The sequence below is a fragment of the Elephantulus edwardii genome, unplaced genomic scaffold (assembly GCF_000299155.1).
Source record: "Elephantulus edwardii isolate Elephantulus edwardi_28Jun2011 unplaced genomic scaffold, EleEdw1.0 scaffold00013, whole genome shotgun sequence".
Lineage (NCBI taxonomy): Eukaryota > Metazoa > Chordata > Mammalia > Macroscelidea > Macroscelididae > Elephantulus > Elephantulus edwardii.
The window spans coordinates 31,529,203-31,536,344 of NW_006399763.1; positions in this window are offsets into that span (position 1 = coordinate 31,529,203).

The following is a 7,142-nucleotide window of genomic DNA, read 5'->3' on the forward strand; positions in this document are numbered from 1 at the left end:
CCAGTGCAATTTTCAGAGTCTCTTCTGACATCCATTTTGGTCTTTTCTTCCTCTTCTGTCTTTGCAATGACCGTTTGCACTCTTCCTGGATGAGACCCTTGATATCCTCCCACAACTCATCTGGCCTTCGTTCATTAGTGTTCAAAGCCTCAAATCTGTTCCTGATCTGGTGGAGACCAGAAAAGACAGAGCAATGTAAATGAAGAATAATGTTAAACACAATGTATACAAACTTCTCTTTACCTTTTCAATTTATATGCAAAACAGATTATCTGGGAGGCTGGGCTCTATGAGGAGACATGTGACATCAGGATTGGAGAAAGGCTCGTCAACAATCTGTGTTATGCAGAAGATACAACCCTGCTTGCTGAGACTGAGGAGGACCTGAAGCTCTTGCTGCAGAAGGTCAAGGACTGTAGCCTTAAATATGGATTGAAACTCAACATCAAGAGAACAAAGATTCCCACCACTGGTCCAATTGGAAATATCATTATGGATGGTAAAGCGATCGAGGCTGTTAACAGCTTTAGTTTGCTTAGCTCCATAATCAATACTCTTTGTACCAGCAGCCAGAAAATATAAAGGTTAATTGCATTGGGGAAGTCTGCTGTCAGAGACTTCTCCAAAGTACTAAAGATCAGCAATGTTAGTCTGGAGACTAAGATGCACCCAATACAGGCAATGATCTTTGCAATTACTTGGTATGCATCAGAAAGCTGGACACTGATTAGGGATGATAGAAGGAGAATCTATGCCTTTGAGCTGTGGTGCCGGAGAAGAGTATTGAATGTATCATGGACTGCTAGGAGAACAAGTTCATCCTAGAGAGGGTGAGACTAGGCTGCTCCTTGAAGGCAAAGATTCTGAAGCTTCATTTGACTTCAACAAGTTTCAAGGTGGGACAAGTCCTTGGGGAGGGACATCATGCTTGGGAGGGTGAAGGGACAGTGCAGGAGAGGAAGACTATCAATGAGATGGATTGATTTAGTCACTGGGGTAATGGGGGTAGGTGTGTCAGAGGTAATAAGATTGGCACAAGATAGAGCAGGTTTTAGGGCTATTGTACATAGGGTTGCTATGAGTCGCAGGCGACTCGACCATGCATAACAACAACCACAACAAGAAGGGACCAGTCCTTGGAGAGGGACATCATGCTTAGAAGGGTGGAGGGAAGGAGAAAGAGACGGAGACCATCAATGAGATGGATTGATACAGTGACTGGAGTAATGAGGATAGGTGTGTCAGAGACAGTAAAATTGGCACAGGGTAGAGCAGGTTTCAGGGCTGTGGTACATAGGATCGCTATGAGTCTCAAGTGACTTGACAGCACATAAGAACAACAAACAACAAGATTAATAGCAGACTATGTACAAGAAGTCTAGGTCAACATAGTCCCAAATGCTTAACCGTCTGTATGAGTCCATCATTTATAACATGAATAGCTCTATCTGTGGCTCAGTCCTCCAATTCCACTATAGCCCTTGGGTTCAGTAATTAACTAGAAGGTCTCTCAGAAACTCAGACCCAACGGGGAATGACATACATGATCATAGGTATGCTGGCTGGTTTTCAGAAACTAGTGAAAAATAGGCCAGGATTCTGTAGACTATTGTGGCCAGCTGGATGGTGATTATAGGTGATGCAGTCTAGACACTGTGTCCCAAGGGAGCATTCCACAAGAGAAAGCACCTAGTACTGAGGTCCCATGAGCTTATAGAAGCCTTTAGCAGAGTGAAACTTGTATTCTGTCCTAATCCTTTCTCCTTAATACAATAATTACTTCAGCACAAAATAGTTAATGATTGGCTAGAAAAGACAACTAAACGATCAACCTTAGACACCCAAAACTTCCAATGACAGCAAGTTGGTATTTTCACAAGCAAGGCATTGACTGAGAGTTGAGCCTGTTCTCATATAGAAGAGGAGAATCTTAATGTTTACAAGTTGTCCAATCAGATTTGGCTGGGGTAGGGTCACATGACACAAAGCAAAGAAATCCATGATGGTACCAGATATTTAAGATTCATACTAAAAATTACTGTATCTGGCTCTTAAAATGCATAAGAAGTCTGGACTTCAACAGGAAAAACTACAAAATTATGCTCAGAATTTTGCTCCCTTTACTGTACAAATTGAAGGAGGGAAATAAAAAAATGCATAATAATTCTACAGAGAATTCCATTTACAATTTTTCTTCATAGGGAACTGGGGTTTTTTTCTTAATATCTATTTAAAAGCATACACATGTTCAACAATGTCTATATGGACCATTTAATGGCATTGGCCACATTTTCTACATCATGTCACAATTCTCATTGTCTTTCCCATATTGGTTCACTACCATTGACTTAGACTCACCACTCTACAAACTATTTATCTGTTCTTTATTGTTGTCATTTTTTATGTAATAATAACTCCTCAAAAATCACAATGTTCAGGGAAAATATTCTTTATTATCCATCTAAATTATTGCTTATTTTGGAGATGACTTCAGGGGACATTAATGGTTTTAAACTCAAAAATTTTCTCAAATCAACAGATTTGGGGTCCCTCCAGCCTCAATATCTTCTCCAATGTCATTTACAGCCTCCAAAAACACTCTAGATTAGGAGCTATGAGTTGTTTTCAACTCAGTAATAATGATTTTTCCAGCTTCAAGGTTCAGATATTTAAAATTGTTTTCCACTCATCTATTGTCTTTGATCAAAAATTTTGGTAATGGTAACCTGGCACTGTCCAGTTCTATTCTCATGGCAAAGGAGGCAATACTTCATAGAGTTAACTGGGTCTGCAGTCCAACTCTTTCTCTGATTCTTTGGTCTCCTTCCTCTGCAGTTCCAGAAGAATAAGGGCCAATTGCTGTATTGTGAATGGCTGCTCACATTTTTTAAATGCCCATGTACTACTCACCAAGCTGGCGAATGGGAGTTAGAACAGAGGATAAGTCAGTTGGCTGGAAAGAAGAGTGGACTCATTTTTTTAATCTGATCTTTAAAATACGAGAAATCAGAAAAATAAATATACGGTGCAGAATTTTCTTTTTTTGCCATTAAATTTTAAAAGAGTGCTCATAATCACACAGTCTACACAGACAAGCACAATATTGGCCTTTGAGAAGGTAAAAGCATTTTTAAGAACATGAATAAAAGAAGCAAACTTCTCTTAAGTTGCTCAGGTGTCAGATTACATCTGCAAGATCAAAATTATATCACAATATTCTTGTCTGATTTTTAATTTGCTTTCAGCCAAATAAACATGAATAATGAGAGAGAAATCTCAGTTTAGAAAGCTGATAACATATAAACCACATAAAGGACACTTGGTTGGTTTCTGTCATAAAATTCCATCATAAAATCACACCTGCATTAAAAAAGTTTTTGCCAGTTTCTGTCTTCCCCCCTCAAAATAGCCATCTCTTGCCAAAGGACATTCAGTTCAGTATCTGGGACTATCAGTTATTAGGGTTTGTCAGCAGTCAGAAATCATTCAAATATATTTCCTGCAACCTTCCAAAGCTATAAATAAAAAATTCTACACTAACTCCTACTAAACAAGAGAATTCAGGCTTAAATGACAGCAGTCAGTATTTCAGTTAGATAGAAATAAATATATTGTGAAGAAGGAAGTTAAGATATAGAAAAGGGTCAGATTGAGAGAGACTAGTGCCTCCCTCATAAAACCATTTGAAAATGAGCTATTTATCCCAGAAGTTTATAAATCAGGACTCTGGTAACCATAAGACATGGTACAGGATAACATAAAAAAATATTGCATCTAGTCAAAGTTTTATTGATTATCAAACCATATAATTCTACAATTAACTCAGATAAGCAACCCAGAGGACTCCAAGTAATTGTCCCAATTATTCCATGAAATGTAAATTCTTTCTTATCTTTACTGGTATTGATCCATTAATCAAAGTCACATGTACCCATCAGATGTAACCAATTTGATAGAAGACATTTTAGAGCAATTAAATAGATGTCTCCACTTGGGTCAAGAGACCTAGGTTCTAATCCCCACACCATTTCATCAACTCTATGCCCGGGGTGGGGTAGGGGGTTCACAAACCAATTTACTGTTTGGAGTTCCAGATTTGTTTGTGCATTAAATATTCTCCTCTGCCTTATCTAACATTACAGAGTTATCATAGGTATCATATGCAGTGTTTGTGAAAATGCTGTGTAAACTGTAAAATATTATCATGAGATGGTATTATCATTACCTTATATGAAATGGGTTGTATAGTTGCATTCAAAGCATGGAGAGCCAAACTACTTTCAGTTAATGTGAATATATGATGGAAATGAACAGTAAACAAGAATTAACAGGATGAGGAAGGAAAGAGTAACCAAATAAAATGTTTACTGAAGTTTTTCTTGAACAGATGGAAACCACAAAGTCTCTGCTGTATTTCACAGTCTCTGAGTCTCCTGTGTTTTAGGAGACAGCTTTTCCCTGCACAGCTTTCTAGTCTTTGATATGGCTTTCTACCACTTTTTCTACACTGAGAATTACTGTGTTAAAGTCGGCTGACATCGGGTCTCAGGAGTCTAGACACTTGCTTCACCTTAGAGAACATGGAATATGAATCATGCTTCTCTTTAGTGATCCTGTTTTAGGCCCATGAGGATTTAAATTGAAATTCTGAATGTAGACTGGAAGGCCTGTCTTTGCTCCGTGGTGCATTGTTAATCTAGGAGACTTTGAACCTTGTGAAGGCAATGGCATGGTACAATGCACTTTTTTTTTTTTTAAATAAGAGAAAACTAAAAACTCAGTGATCCCCCATAAAGAATTTCTGCAAAATGTTTGTCATAATAATTAAAGTTATTTCAAGGTACCTTGTAAAAAAAAAAAAAGTCCTATATAACAACTTCAAAATCGTGCAAGTGCTTGATGACAGATAGAAGAGGTGAAGTGTGGCTGTTAAGTCTCCTTCTTTTTGAAACCTAATGAAATAGAAATAATTTGTGAAGTCTGAGGAGAGAACTGACCTGTTAAAACTATACTAAATCTTATCAAGTACTTGGGCCCACTGTGTGATTGCTTTTGTCACAAAATTTATGGGATTTAGTTTCAAACTTTGACTTGTTGAAACAATATAGCCTTTGGAATTGGAAGAAATTTCTTCAATAGCTAAGTGTCATCTTTAAAAAGTAAAAGCTTTTGTGATAGCATGGTAGGGGTGGTGTTAGGTGCCATCAACTCGCCTATGACTCATAGAGGCTCTGTGAACAACAAATCTTGCCCTATGCTTTAGCATCTGCATGATCTCTGAGAAGTTCAAGTCCATTGCTATGGTCACAGTATCGGTCCATTTTGTTGATGATCTTCTTCTCTTTCTCTGATGTTTTCCAGAGACTGCCCCCCCGTGCGTCACCCCCCCCCCGCCCCCGCCTTCCCCTGACAATGTTCCCAAAGCATCTTAAAATGAGATTTCACCCTCTTTGCTTCTGATGAGTGCCCTGGTTGCTCTTCCTCCAAGATAGACTTGTTTGTTCCTTTGGCTGTGCATGTAAAGTTCAGCACGATCTCTCTACCTAAACAGGAGCTGATCTTTGAAAGATAGTTTAGGATTCAGAGAAAAAGATACTGGATTTTCACGTGAGGAAAAGATCATTATAAAATTCTGGAAAGAAATTAATCAGAAGTCTGGATATTCTCAAGGGATGAAATGATGTAAGAGTTAAAGAAGGGTAAGTTTGACTAGGCAGAAAAATATTACATTTTGTAGAATCTTGACAACCTGACAAGAAGTTGTGCCTCATGCAGTAGGCAAGAGGGAACCAGTAGGCTAGTTCTTGAACAAGGACATAACATGAAAGACTGGTATTTAAGGACGCCTCAGACATTGACTAGGAAAGACATCAGAATTTTTTATACCAGTTTGGGTGCTTTTATATAAATCTAGGTGGGAGGCGTGGCATCCTCTTCTGTAAATAGCTTGCCTCCAGAAACCCTATGAACCTGGAGAAAGGATGAAAGTCACACACGTGTTGAGGACTTTCATTCATAGGGTCGCAATGAGTCACCTACAACTTGATGGCACTTAATAACAACAACAGGTGGTAATATTAGAATCATAAAAAAGGCATAATAAGTGGAAGAGAATTCACTATCTAATTCAAATATCTTTTTTAATGTGGAAACTGGATTTTAGAAAGACTGAAATATAAATTTTGGGGCCCTCATGAAATTTTCACTAGGGACATTGAGAATAAAGGAATTTCAGGACTTAATCGTTTGACAATAGCAATAAAAACCCAATCTATTGTTATCAATCCAATTCTGATTCATAGGGCAGAATGGGAATGCATCATAGAATTGCCAAAGTTGTAGTATTTACACAGGCAAGCTGCTACACCATTCTTCTGGTAGAGCAGCTGGTAGATTCAAATTACCAGCCTTTGACCTTTCAGTTAGCTCTTGACCACTGCACCGTCAGGGCTCCTGGCAGTAACAAATGGCTTAGAGTCTAGTGGGGGAATAGTGCCATCATTCACCACGAGATAGTTAAGAAAAATATAGCTTGGCGGGAGTGGGGGGAACAAATAAACTGGAATGCATGATACAATGTCTAGGTAGACATATTCTATAATTGAAAATAAAGGCTGTCTGTACAGTTCTATACACCATGCTCAGATCACTCCTAAACACTCTTACCACACACTCAACCAGTCATCTGGTACTGTTGTATTCTCAAGTATCACAAATTTGGTTCTGATTCATAATGATCTTAAACCCTAACTAATCCTATACTATCCCTGCAAGCTCCGCTGGACCACTGTTGTAGTCACTGTGTCAATACATTGCTTCTTCACTGACTCTTTACTTTTCCAAGCACGATGTCCTCCAAGAACTGCCCCCTTCTGATAAGATATGGAAGACTAAATCTCACTCTTCTTGATTCTAAGGAGTACTCTGGTGGAATTACTTCCAAGATCTATTGATTTGTTCTTTTCTAAGTTCAAGGTATGTCCCAAGGGAGCTCTGATAGCATAGTCCATCCAGACTTAAGCTGTTAATCCAAAGGCAGACCAAATTCATCACCTGCTCCACAGCAGAAAGATGGGCCATCTCCTCCATGCCATTAACAGCCTCAGAAACCCACTGGAGTTGGATCCAATAGCATGGATGAG